Source organism: Schistocerca nitens, chromosome 1 (genome assembly GCF_023898315.1).
Source record: "Schistocerca nitens isolate TAMUIC-IGC-003100 chromosome 1, iqSchNite1.1, whole genome shotgun sequence".
NCBI lineage: Eukaryota > Metazoa > Arthropoda > Insecta > Orthoptera > Acrididae > Schistocerca > Schistocerca nitens.
In genome coordinates this window covers 1,039,905,763-1,039,920,247 of record NC_064614.1, presented here as the reverse complement: position 1 = coordinate 1,039,920,247, position 14,485 = coordinate 1,039,905,763, and the positions used below count along the sequence as shown (strand labels likewise).

The window sequence follows — 14,485 nt, the reverse complement described above, 5'->3', positions numbered from 1 at the left end:
AAGGTGGTCGATGAATAGTTATATCGCGATGTTCTAAGACATTTGGTGAAGGACATGAGGGGAAAACGTCCACAAAAACAGTTTTTGAACGACTACATGCTTCTCCATAACAATGCATACTACATACGGTCTACACAATCAGGATTTTTTTGCTAAAAACAACATGACCCAAGGTACATATACAAGATGACCACTGTTTTGCACGAGCCATCCTCATCAGACTTAGCTCTATGTAAATTCCCTCTCTTCCCAAAGATGAAAATCAAGTGGAAAGGGCGAAGATTTGATATAGTGTATGTGATTCAAATAACGTTACTGTCACATACCGCTATGCGATATTCATTCATTTTCCGTCGCTACTTTGTAGTTATTTTAGTAAGGATGCTGGAGTTGTGTGCTTGGAAAGGTAGCCTCGTGCCCTCCACGTTGGGGCGGTTTGTCGCCGGAAACTCCTTTATGACCACTTTTGTGGGTAGAAGGCAGTTTGTGAATCTCATTAGGCGAACAGCTTCTCCTCTGTGGACATAAACAGTTTTTTGTAGAGTTCGAGCAGCGACCCATTCTGCAGCTTTTGAAAGTCTGGCTGGCGCCTGCACCCCGTGTAGTCAGGAACGCGGCGGCCACTCTAAGAGTCACGACAGAATAACTGAGTCTTTCTATGCAACCATCAAAGAGCAAGATACCAAGGCACCCATACTACCTGTGTGGGAGAGTCAGTTGCGTTCACTCTAAAAATATGGTTCAGCCAACAGAATAGGGTCACTCTAGATAGTTTTCTTGGTGCATATGCCTCAGTACCAACTTCATGTGTGTCTTTTACACAAAAGGAGGAAATTACGTGTGCTTTCCCCTGCTATGTCATGAATTTGGCAATAATTCTCACCCATTACCTTGCCAAAAACGTAGAGTCGTCCCCCATGCAGTGTTTTTTGAAGTAAGGTAGGAAGTAGCACAGTAATTACATTCAATCGACGGCCGTCTACTGTCTAGAAAGGTAGTTTTGCGGTGTCGCGCCCCAGCGGCCGTGTGATGATGTTCGGCCCACTTTACTGGTCTTGAGAAAATATAAGTTCGAAGTCCGCAGTAGTGCGATCCATATCCTGAGTAGCTCGCTTATTAGTGTATTTCTAATATGAAACTTGTGTTGCCCATCTGATTGATAATTGTGACCGGTAATTTTCGATTATTTGAGTTCGCAAGCTGCACACATAAGGATTTTGATGCGTTGTTCTCAATATAGCCTTCCACGCGAAATTTTGTAGTTCCCACATTGGATGTTTGGTTTGTGGAGCGTTCAACTGCGCGGTCATCACCGACCGTACAAAGTCCCAATTTTTACACAGTCCGATCTTGCCACTGTCACGAATGATGATGATGATGCAATATTGAGGATAACACAAATACCCAGTCCCCAGGCAGATCAAATCCCCAACCCGGCCGGGAATCGAAGCCTGGACCCCGTGATCCAGAGGCAGCAACACTGGCCACAGCTCCCACAGTGTTAGCGTCGTTCTTCCTCGGTTGAACTGAATATTCAGATAACTTTGCTCTCTGTCAGTTTGTTGTGTGTTTCTTGAAACACACACACGAAATAAACTCCTCTTATCGAAGACCTAACTTACGTTTCACGATCCTTTAACCTGCCATAAAACTTCTCCTGTTTAGACAATCCATTAAAAATAAATATAACCCATTGTATACGCAACTGATTATCTGCACGTTGTTGGCATTGTCCTTGTTCATAGTGGCCAAGTGTAAGGATAATTTACATAATATTTTATGACTGCAGCTAGTATTGGACTCGTTCGTCTTGTATCTATACAACTGCGTTTGATTTGTTATTCTCTGACAACAACGAGCACTGCACTCCCTCGTGTTGTATTACTATGATTTGGTTTTTAACTCGGGACGATTGAGTCTGCATCCTCTAGAAGTACAGGCTGGTCGTTGGCTAACATTAATTCACAATTTAACCACCAGACTACGAACTTTCAACACTAATACAGAAATAATTTCAGTATACCTTTCAAATCTGTATAATCACTGCCAGGGGGACTACTTTGAAGTTGAAGGTGAAGGTTAGAATAAGTTCTAGGTAAGATATAATATTTTTCGCGAACTTTTGTAAATCGCCCCGTAATTGTAACGCAAGGGGTTTGGCTAGCTAGCTGCATCAAGCAGTTTCCTATGTTATTTCGATCTGTGGATGTTTACTGTTAACATTAGTATTTGCTAATTCAAGCCATAGGTGACACTGTAAATGTTCTCGCCATACTTCCGACACTGTAATATGATATACTATGCAACTGCAAATTTATATTATTTATTTTTTACAGTAATGCACGTAAATGATTTGAGATAATTCCATTTTCCGTCGTAATTGTGAATTTTTACAGCTATGACAGCTTTCGACGCTTAAGTAGATATCGATTACAGCTGCAAAAGTTTGCTATTGGAACTGAAAATAACATTGTTTAATATCACAGTCAACTGAAAATTCATCATTTCAAACAAATAAATAGTTTGAATTTCGACAAGGAAAAATCTATGCTCTTTACGAAGAAGACTCTGGAACGGTTTCAAATTTACAATTGACTGCCACCGTCTGTAAGCACAATGGATGAAGCTTACGAATGGAGGTGTAATTTCTGTTTAGGTGACTAGTAAAGCTATCGTGTTGTAAAGCTCGAGTTGCCAAGTTTGATGGGCATTGTTGTTAGAGTAGTCTGAACTGTAACTGGATTATACTTGTGAAAACATCAAAGCAATGTGGGACGGAAAACTGATGCTGGATTCCCTAATATGAGACTGTTTGCGTTTGGCTGTGCTGCATTATTTGCGACAGATAGTCTAAAGTAAATTTTCTTACCCTTGACTACCAAGTTTTGGAAACGGGAAATTTGTAAAAGATCTTATGGGATAAATTGTTGAGGCCATCGGTCCCTAAGCTTACACACTTTTTAGTCTAACTTAAACTATCTTACGCTAAGGACAACACACACACACACACACACACACACACACACACACACACGCCTGCGGGGAAGACTCGAACCTCAGACGGAGGGAGCCGCGCGAACCGTCACAAGGCGCCTGAGATCACGCGGCTATCCAAGTTACAAATGGCTCTGAGCACTATGGGACTTAACTGCTGTGGTCATCAGTCCCCTAGAACTTAGAACTAATTAAACCTAACTAACCTAAGGACAGCACACACATCCATGCCCGAGGCAGGATTCGAACCTGCGACCGTAGCGGTCGTGCGGTTCCAGACTGTAGCGCCTTTAACCGCTCGGCCACTCCGGCCGGCTCCAAGTTACATATCACTTTTAGGCATCTGTGAGAACGAATTTATGGCTTGGATGATGTACTGTGTAAATTCAGGTAACTGTATTCTGCCGTACAATAATTCATATCTTACTAAACAACAACAAGAATATACTATCTTCGGCCTGGTTACGTACCTGGAACATCTTACACCGTATTAAGTAAGCACTGTGGAACTTCGGCTCGGTCGGTATAGAAATGTAAGGAGCAATACGTGAAGACTACCGCACCAGGAACTACAGAAATTGTCGTTAAAACGTGTTCCGAACACGGCAGGCAAGTTCCTGGGCTCTCACGTTGAGTCGTATCCGATTGGTCTTGCGTAACCTCAGAATGATTGCTAGTCTGGAGAACCATTACTGAAGAGCACTTCGTATACTAGCGCCTGGCCGTTCGACGCTGACACTAATTACTGAGACGGGGGAGCGGTATATGGCTGGCGGTGCCCACTGCGAGGGAACTGTGAGCGTACATACATTTCTCACGTGGAGCGGTCAGTGGACGCCCTTCTGAAGGTCAGACGGATACCGCAGTGGTGGGCAGCAAGACAGGACCTTAACTTAGCATGTATCCCGACTAGGCGCACCATTTTCACTTCACAAGCGCTTGCTACTGTATTTGCCACGTAGCCCGCATCCGCAGACCGATTTAATGCGCATGATTGCAAAATAAGCTGACAAGGAGAGCACAGTGCAATTTTGTAACTATTTATGGTGCGTGAAGTTCAGGATTCATATATCAATCTCCCAAGTTAGTTCGATATGATTCTCGAAAATTCTCGATAAAATAGACTTTGAAGTTTTCCGAGTGCCTTTAATACGCTAAATAAAGGTCGATGTTTCGACAGCCTGTGTGGTTTTGTGTCAGAATGCTCGCCTACTATGTAGATTCCTCAGGCTCGATTCTTGGCTGTGGCAAATTTTTAAACATTCAACGTGCATTTCCGTCAAATACACAAAAGATGGAAAAAATTTAATTTTTAATATTTTTAAATCAAACAAGCACTATAGAAAACTTTTATAAATGCTTTTCGGAAAGCATTTGACACGGTGCCCCATTACAGACTTTTAACGAAGGTGTGAGCATATGAAATAGGTTCCCAGACGTGAATGGCTCGGAGACTTCTTAACTACCGAGCGAGGTGGCGCAGTGGTTAGACACTGGACTCGCATTCGGGAGGACGACGGTTCAATCCCGCGTCCGGCCATCCTGATTTAGGTTTTCCGTGATTTCCCTAAATCACTCCAGGCAAATGCTGGGATGGTTCCTCTGAAAGGGCACGGCCGACTTCCTTCCCCATCCTTCCCTAATCTTATGAGACCGATGACCACGCTGTCTGGTCTCCTTCCCCAAAACCAACCAACCAACTTCTTAACTAAAAGAACCCACTACGTTTTCCTCGGCGGCGACTGTTCATAGGAGACAGTGACAACATCAGGAGTGCCCCAGGGAAGTGTGATAGGGCCATTGCTATTTTCTATTTACATAAATGGTCTAACAGACGGTGTGGGCAGCAGTCTGCGGTTGTTCATTGATGATGCTGTGGTGCACAGGAAGGTGTCGAAGATACGTGACTGTAGGTTGACATAAAATGACCTAGACACAATTTCTGGTTGGTGTAATGAATGGCAGCAGGATCGTAAAGTAGAAAAAAAAAATGGCTCTGAACACTATGTGACTTAACATCTGAGATCATCAGTCACCTAGAACTTAGAACGACGTAAACGTAACTAACCTAAGGACATCACACACATCCATGCCCGAGGCGGGATTCGCACATGCGACCTTAGCGGTCGCGCGGTTCCAGACTGAAGCGCCTAGAACCGCACGGCCACTCCGGCCGGCGTAAAGTATAAAAACGTAAGGTAGTGGGGATGAGTAACACAAACACACCCGTAATGTACAGATACAGCATTAGTCGTGACCTGCTTGACACAGTCACGTAGTTTAAATATCAGGGCGCAACTTAGAAAAGCAGTACGAAACGGAACGGGCATGTGGGGACTGCAGTAGGAAAGGCGAATGGTCGTCTTCGGATTATTTGGCGTTTTTGAAAAAGTGTGGTTCATCTGTAAAGGACCACATACAGGAAGATAGTGCGACCTATCTTGAGTACTGCTCGGGTGCCGGGCACCTGCAAAAGGTCGGATTGTAGGAAGACATCGAAGCAATTCTGAAGCGGGTTGCCAGACTTGTTACCGGTAGGTTTGAACAATAGGCAACTGCTACGGAAGTGCTTCGGGAACGAAAATAGGAATCCCTGGGAGTGAAGGCAACGGTCTTTTCGAGAAGCAAAACTGAAAAAATTTAGAGAATCGGCATCTGAAGCTGACTGCTGAACAATTCGACTGTCGCCAACATGCATTTCGCAGAAAGACCATGAAGATAAGATTCGAGAAATTAGGGCTCATACGGAGGCATATGGACAAACGTTTTTCCCTTGCTCTATTTGCTGGTGGAAATGACTAGTAGTGGTATAGATTACCCTCTGCCACGCACCGTACGGTGGCTTGCGGAGTATGCCTGTAGATGTAAGATTTTATATTTGCATTGAAAACTCACTTTTTTAGTGCCACACAAAAATAACAAATGAGTGTTACTTAGCATAAATTTGATGAATTTAATATTTAAATGACCTAGGTCTTCGAAGAGAGCGGAAAAGAACCAAAAACATAATGACCGAAATAACACTAAAATGAGCTATTTCCGTGCTCGAGCGCTACGCGAAACTTATTTTTTCATTCGTCTTTACGTAGTTTACACTTCACGAAATTCTCGTAGAAGATGCACCCAAAAATTGGCGTCGTCGGAGAACAGAACCCAGGCCCCCCACATGACAGACGAGCGTTCTACCACAGTGCTATACTGTCTGTCGAATCATCAACAGTACTTTAGGGTTTTAAGCACACTTAGAAAACTCGGAAGTCGATTTTCGCGAGAATTTTTGGAAGATACAACGGAAGGAAGATTGGGTTTAACGTCCCGTCGACATCGAGGTCACTGGAGACGGAGCACAAGCTCGAATTGTACCATGATGGGAAGGTAAAAGGCTGTGTTACTTCAAAAGAACCATGCCGATGTCTGCCTGGACCAATTTAAGGAAATCACGGGAAACTTAAACATGGATGGCTGGACCGGGGTTTGAACGATCGTCCTCCCGTGTGCGAGTCCAGTGTGCTAGCCACTGCGCCACCTCGCTCGGTATAGAGTTGCAACGTACTGCTTAGGGAAACTGATATTTTGCTCGCAGTTGTGAAGGTCTGGTAACATAAAGGTAAAAAGTTTGAAAAATCCGATTGCCGTGTGATCTTCTTGTACGAGTCGAAGCCCTTTCATGCCGAACATAGATACAAATCTACATCAGCATAAATCGCTCAATTAATGCAGTAAGACCTGCACATGATCCATACCTTGACTTCGAACAAAAATAAATGTAAGGTATTGTGTACTAATAAACTAAGAGGTCGATTTTTCTTTGATTAAGTTACTGCCGATAAAAAATTCTGACACAGGAACAACGGTAAAAATACAAAGTGCAATGAATACTGGTGGTAGGAAAACCACGTGCTGGGCAGACATTCTAAGGAAAAATCTTGAGGAAATGTAAGTCGCCCAGCAAAGTAGTGGCTATGGTGGGACCGTGATAATTAGTACTGATAATATGTTGTAGATGATTTTATACATGTTGTTCGTGATTGCCGACTGCGTCTATTTGGAAAGTACTGATTCTATTATGATTCAATACATGTGATGAAGGCGATGTTTTGATACTGTTCATCGTGTCCGAAACTAGTCATCGCAAGCAAAAGATATTTCTCATGGCAACTTCAACAAAATTACAAATGTTAGATTTAGAGAAAACACTCATTCGACCAATTTTTGCCAGTCTGGGACCGTCATCAGGTTGTATTAATGGAAGATACACAGAAGGTAGAACGAAGAGCGGCGCGTTTCGCCAAGCGATTGTTTAGAAAGCGCGAAAATATTACGGAGATCCTTATGAAACTCCAATGACGGGAATGATACGAGAGACGACGTTTACCACAGAGTCGGTTACTGCTGGAATTCCGAGGGTTTAAATTCCAAGAAGAATCAGAAGACATGCTGCCTCCCGCCAAATACGTCTCGCGAGGTAATCAAGATGAGAAAAATAAAGAAATTACAGCCCGTGTGAAGGTACATCAACAGTAGTTGTTCTTTGCGAATGCAATAGGCAAGGATGGAAATGATAAAGATTCAAAAAACATCCTCCGCCGACACGCGGAAAATAGATATACACGTATTTTTTTTAATTACACAATAAGAAGAGAGCTAGGAAGCCGGTAAAAAAAAAATTTTAAAAAAATCGAAGTTACGATAAATGGGCCATGAGATTCATCGGACTCGTCAGAGACATAGGAGGTTGGAGATAACGAACAAACCAAAAAGTATATGATGTCAAGGACGGAGATAACGAATATGGCGTGAAGAAATTGACTCCAATGAGCTAGCAATGTCTAAGAAGTCGATGTCCAGAAAGACATTTCACAGAAGGTGCCGTTTATTTTACTTATACTCTCGCAAGCAATTTAGACACACCGTGAGTAAAACATCGGCCACCTGGACACTGTGGTACACACTCGCGTAAAATGGGAACTTTGACAGTGCACAGCTCGCTATCGTGGACTCTGCGGCATGCAAGTAAGGAAAAAATATTTAATTTTCCTGTGCATATTTCCAATAAACTCCATCCACGTTCCGCTATTTTCACTAGCATCGCATACCAAGCGTCGACAGCAAAAAGAAAGTTCCTTTGCGCACAGTGTGGTTTTAAGACTGTAGCAGTTCGAAAGCTGGCAAATGGGATAACAATGAAACCCTGCAAACAACCTAACGGTGTGCAGTGGAAGATATTTCTGGAGTCACTCCACCGCTCGTGTTTCCTGGTCGTTTCGCACATGGTGATGTTTAAGCGTGTGCTTGTGCTCAAATTCTTCTGATTATCTCGTCGTGGTCATTCCGCAAGCAGCATGCGGAAGGGAGTAATAAATACCTCACTCTTCGTGGAAAGCACGCTCTTCGAATTTCAACAGTAAATCTCCCCGGAATGCGCAATGCCTCTCTAGCAGCGTCTAACTCTGGAGGTGGACGTGCATATCGAAAGATTGCAAACGGCCTGTTTACAGTTTCTACCCGAATGAGTCGTTACAAAACAGGCAGTGTTCATCATTAAGAATGGTAAGACAAAATTAACATCTGCAGTATCAGAATACTCCTCATTTTACTGTCGAAATGTCGTTAAGGAAAGTACGCAGTGTCACACGAGGAAAAAAAAAATCAGTGGCTCTTTTTCCATCATGATGACAGTTCTTTTGCATTACGGTAACACAAAACTCTGAGATCTAAGACAAAACGGTTGTGAACATGAAGACTGGTTACAACACCACACTGTCTTATTAGGCATGGAACTCTTGGAGGTGGCACACCTCTTCTTCACTCGACATTTAAACTCTGTCAGTTATAGAGGGGTGGTGTGTGTGCGTGTGTGAGGGGGGGGGGTTTAAGGTCACACATACAGTTTAACGTGGAGTCTGAACCCGGTACAACTGTGCATTCTACACATGTAGAAAGTGGAGAAATGAGCAGTAAGTGGCACATAGAAATCCTACAGCGGACTGAGTGTTGAGCCTGAACCTTTGGATTAGTAGTCTCGCACTAACCGACCCATGGTGTAATAACTCTACTAAAAGAACACCCGCCCCTTGTGCACTATCATTCGCCGAATAATTTGATACATGGAACAAATTTCGCAATATTACGGGTGTTACCACTGATGTGACTATCGATGTTTCGGTATTAATTTAATTAGATGACCTGCAACTAGCCAGTCCGAATCTTGTTGGAGGATGTAAACTCATTTACTGTTTTCTCGTAGCAAGTGCAGTAGCAGTGATAAGAGTGTATTTTCTGATCAGCGGAAAGGGTTCTAATGTCCTGGATTGATCACAAAAGATCTCCGTAGTTCCCTAGTCCTCCCCCCCCCCCCCCCCCCTGTTCCACAGTAAAGGCTTGAGGGACTATCGATGGTGACTTGTACCTGGGATGAGGATGTTCCAGTTCGGGCCCCATTGTAGCTATTCCAATGCAGTACGATGTGTGTAGGAATCGTATTTCATAATCTCGCTGGCCTTCAGCTACATCAGCAATCGTAACAACTCTAATGCAACACAACATCGCACTGCATAAGAATTCATCAACTATTTACAATAAAACATCATTTGCTGATCAGTATCAAGTGGCAGACACCCCCCCCCCCCTTGCCACAAACTGTTTTTTGGGCAGGACAGTAACGCTGGGTTCCAGCATTGTGCCCAACTCTCACTGGCGAGTACGGGGATGATGGACTTCACTGTCACGCTCAGCACTTTCTGTTAGTTTCCACCCCTAGAGAAGTCTGTACATTTTATTTTATAAACTGTGTAACATCGAACTTGTTGAAGCAAACAAGAATTGACTATCGGATAGTAACAAGGTACGGCTATGTGCATTCCTGCAGCGTTAAATCTTTGACACAAAGTGTTGTTATCCTAAAGCTGTAGCCATAAAGCAATTTGAACAAATTATTGGAAAGCCATTCGTCAGGAGCTCCAGCACGCCGGTATTGTTGCACAGTGAGCGCAGGTAGGCCCCCTGCTATCACTTCTCGATAAACGTATCCACCGGAAAACGATGTTTTATAAAACCGAGATGTATGTGAAGGCAGCGTTCCGTTCACATACAGTGAACTACCGAGACAAAATTACATTACACTTCAAAAGTTCCCTATAATTCCTATCTCGCTTGTAAGACCCATTTCAAATCGCCTACGGTGTTGAAAAGCTAGTAACAAGCTTCACTTAGCACTCTGAAATTGTGGTCGTAATCAGAGGAAAAAATCAGCCTTGTTCTGTACATCGAACCAGCTGGACCAGTCTTGCGTCCGCGCGAAATCAAAATTAAGATTATTGCGGCAATAGTCTCGCAGTAATACAACGGAGCTTCCAGTCGGGCGCCATGCATTTGTACCCATTGGTAATTAAACCCATTATACACAACGTTCCCAATGCCGACTGCATAACGGTGGTGGGATGAAACTGTTCACGGGCAGCTAATGTTTATTTAGAGGGCCTTGTTAATACTGCTGTACAAGCACAGCGTCAAGCGCTTGGGACAGCAAGAGAGCTTGTATTCACCCCTCGCACGCAGTAGCCAGTCCATTCCATCGCTTCACAGTATCGGTGAATTTTGAAATTAATTTTGACCACATTTATCGTTGTGTCAGATTGTAGCTCCTTCCTATGCTCTCATCCCAAGGGCTCAATCTTCCTCTTATGTATTCTTTCTTCTAATAGAGATTACAAATTGAAACAGAGAAAGTCTCTTTCACTATTCCGGCCCGCCAAGATTTCAGACGACATTCCAATCTTCGCCGAGCAGCCTCTAAATAAATAAAAAAATAAAATAAAATAAAATAAAAAAAGACTTCTTTTAAGAAATTGACACGTCACCAACAACAGATAGGTCCTACGGCAATGTTCTTATTTTTTCCCATTTTTTCCATTTTTTAAACACCACTTTATGTGACTTATTTGCCACCGACTTATTTGTCATCAGTATCAATAAGAGAAGACAATGACACCATAAAAGCGCAGTTCATTTGGTACAGCGTAAAACGACACGAAGTGCTACCTCTCGTGGTTCAACTACACTGCTTACGGCATGGCTGATCTTGCGTTTAAGTATGCTACCGAATTTGTTGAAAAGGGTGAAATCAGCGCATCCAAGTGACACATTACGAGGCGTAATTCTCTCTGCCATTTGTGCAGGACACTGTACGATAGTTAGGTTAACAAGAACAGCTCAAGAAACAACCAAATATTTGGCATCACAAGGACTGAATATGCAGCAATGTTGCTTTATCATGTCATAAAAGTAGACACAATGCAGCACATTACAGATTGAATGAAAGAATCAGAGCACACAAAAAGTATACACAAAACTGGCGACGACTGCGGGCGCATACAGAAAAATCCCAGGTCCACACCGGTAATATAGCTCGAGACCTTCGCATGAACAACAAGCAATGATAACCATTACACGGTGAAGGCAGCTTCTTCATTTTAGCGCTACAGTATCTTCATGAAATGTGGTTTTGTCGGGTATCAATTACACTAGAACTGACTGAATCTTATTCTCATACAGCCGAATACATCGGTGATCTTAAGAGGGAGATTATTGTTTAACGTCCCGTCGACAACGAGATCATTAGAAATGGAGCAGAAATGGAGAAGGATGGGAAGGAAATAGGCCGTGCCCTTTCAAAAGAACCATCCCGGCATTTGCCTGTAACGATTTAAGGAAATCACGGAAAACCAAATCAGGATGGTTGGAAACGGGTTTTAACCGTCGTCCTCCCGAATGCGAGCCCACTGCGCCACCTCGCTCGGTTATGTGATCATAAAATGAGAGCATGTAAAGCGTGGAGTAGAGAACAGGCAGAAGGAACACAATGCCAGAGACGTCCGTAGTCCTATATTATGCAATCTATTCGCTATACCCCACCACACTCCCACCCATTCCGTAGAAGTTCATGGTTTACAGATTGGACTTATCGTAAGGATGTGTCTAATCATGTAACAATTAGATTTCAGCATATCCTAGTGTTTTGCCTATTTTGTTGCTTGGTGGTTCAGTGGCTAAATTAGGAAGAGCTCAAAAGAAAGAAAGAAAGGATCAGGATATAGCTCTCCCGCCAGCCCAAGGATCTTCATGTGTCACTTACCACATGTGGCATCGTTCCAGTCCCTCCAGGACGGCCTCAGGTCCACGCATCCTCCCATCAAACGATTACCAGGGGTCTTTCCCGTAGAAGGCGGTAAGAGTGTACGAAAAACGGATTCTGCTCCAGCTAGAGTCACGCCAATAGCCTGATCACAGGCTTGCGATACAGATTTTACATTAACTTTTTCCACAATCTTCCTAAATGGGTTGCAGCTTAAAGGTTAGTCGTTTTCCTTGGATGACCGACGGTTGCTAGCAACAGTTGAAAAAGCCCTGGCGAGAAGCAGTATTTTGTCGTTTAGTGTATTAATGTGAGCGAGAATCGGCAAATGCAACTACTGTACCTTCACGCGGGTAATCATTCTGATCGTCTAAGGTCATAAATGTTGAAACAGTTTACATCGAACTGTTTGGAGCTCACGAAATCAATCAGGGTTCGCTTGACAACCCTCATAGGACTGAAGGCACGGGCCCTATAGTGAGAGTGAGGATGATGATGATGATGATGATGATGATGATGATGATTGGTTTGTGGGGCGCTCAACTGCGCGGTCATCAGCGCCCGTACGAAGTCCCAATTTTTACACAGTTCATTTTCTTTTCACAATCCAGTCTACACACTCTCACAAATGATGATGATGCTGATGATGATGAAATGATGAGGAGAACACAAACACCCAGTCCTCGGATAGAGAAAATTCCCAAACCAGCCGGGAATAGAACTTGGGGCCCTGTGGTCCAGAGGCAGCAACGCTAGCTCCTAGACCACGAGCTGCGGACCATAGTGCGGAGTTGGTGTTTTAACGTCTTCACTTGACTTGAGAGTTGGTGATCCTTAAAAAAAAAGCGCACACACGCGCACACACACACGGAAAGAGTGCAAGAACAGGAAGTGCGTTTCCGTGCATGGAGGTAGAATTGTGTTTAGTAATCTCCCGGTTTTTCTTAGCGATGGATGCCTTTCGTAGCTGCTCAAGAGCTTGATATTTAGGGACATCTTTCATCACAGCGTGCGGCCATTAGCTCCAGGCAGCGTTCACTGAACGAAGTTTACTTTGCGAGGTTTAGCTGAAGCATTTCTTAAGCCGAAATTTGAATATTGTGTTTTTGTGTGTCTTTTGCATTGAATGATACTGCTATTTTGTTGTGTAGATGACAGCAGGTACCGCTGAAGGGCCAGTTGAAGGCAGCGAATAAAGTGTCGGCGGCGTACACGTTCCATTCAAGTAGTCGCAACACAGTCTTCAGAGTAGTGGCCAACGGCCTTGCCGCAGTCGTCACACCGGTTCCAGTCAGATCACCGAAGTTAAGCACTGTCGGGTTGGGCTAGCACTTGAATGGGTGACCATCCGGGCTGCCGGGCGCTGTAGGCAAACGGGGTGTATTCAGCCCTTGTGAGGAAAACTGAGGAGCTACTTGATAGAGAAGTAGCGGCTCCGGTCTCGGAATCTGACATACGGTCGGGAGAGCGGTGTGCTGTCCACATGCCCCTCCGTAGCAGCATCCATTGACGCCTGTGGGCTGAGGATGACACGGCGGCCTATCGGTGCCCGTTGGACCTTCCGAGGCCTGTTCGGTCGGAGTTTAGTTCTTTAGAGTAGTGGGAATAGTAACCCTGTCTCGCGAGTCAAAGAAAGGTTGTTCATCTTCATTTAGACAGACTTTACAGGTGTACTAGCGTAACAATTAAGCCAGCTCCCCAAATAAATGTTTCATCTACGTCTGCGTCCATACTCGGCAAGCCACCTGATGGTGTGTGGCGTAGGGTACTTTGAGTACCTCTATCGGTTCTCCCTTCTATTCCAGTCTCGTATTGTTCGTGGGAGGAAGGATTATCGGTATGCCTCTGGGTGGGCTCTAATCTCTCTGATTTTATCCTCATGGTCTCTTCGCGAGATATACGTAGGAGGGAGCAATATACTGCTTGACTCCTCGGTGAAGGTATGTTCTCGAAACTTCAACAAAAGCCCGTAACGAGCTACTGAGCGTCTCTCCTGCAGAGTCTTCCACTGGACTATCATCTCCGCAACGCTTTCGCGATTACTAAATGATCCTGTAACGAAGCGCGCTGCTCTCCGTTGGATCTTCTCTTTCTCTTCTATCAACCCTATCTGGTACGAACCTCACACCGGTGAGCAGTATTCAAGCAGTGGGCGAACAAGTGTACTTTAACCTACTTCCTTTGTTTTCGGACTGCATTTCCTTGGGATTCTTCCAATGAATCTCAGTCTCCTAGTAAACCGGTACAGCAATACGTCGCGTACTTGGTATCACGCGTCGCACAGCGCTGCACAGATTCTCGTCGCGGCTGCGAGTGAGATTCGCTTCACGCCTCGGAAGCTTAGAGGTCGGTCGAAAG

The 14,485-nt window shown here is 44.1% G+C and overlaps 1 protein-coding gene and 1 pseudogene across 1 annotated transcript in view; one reads left to right on the top strand and one right to left on the bottom strand.

Annotated features, from left to right (window-relative positions):
- LOC126196964 (disco-interacting protein 2) overlaps positions 1–14,485 on the bottom strand; it is a 667,247-nt gene that overhangs the window by 592,270 nt on the left and 60,492 nt on the right.
- Positions 13,382–13,499, top strand: LOC126207027 (5S ribosomal RNA; annotated as a pseudogene).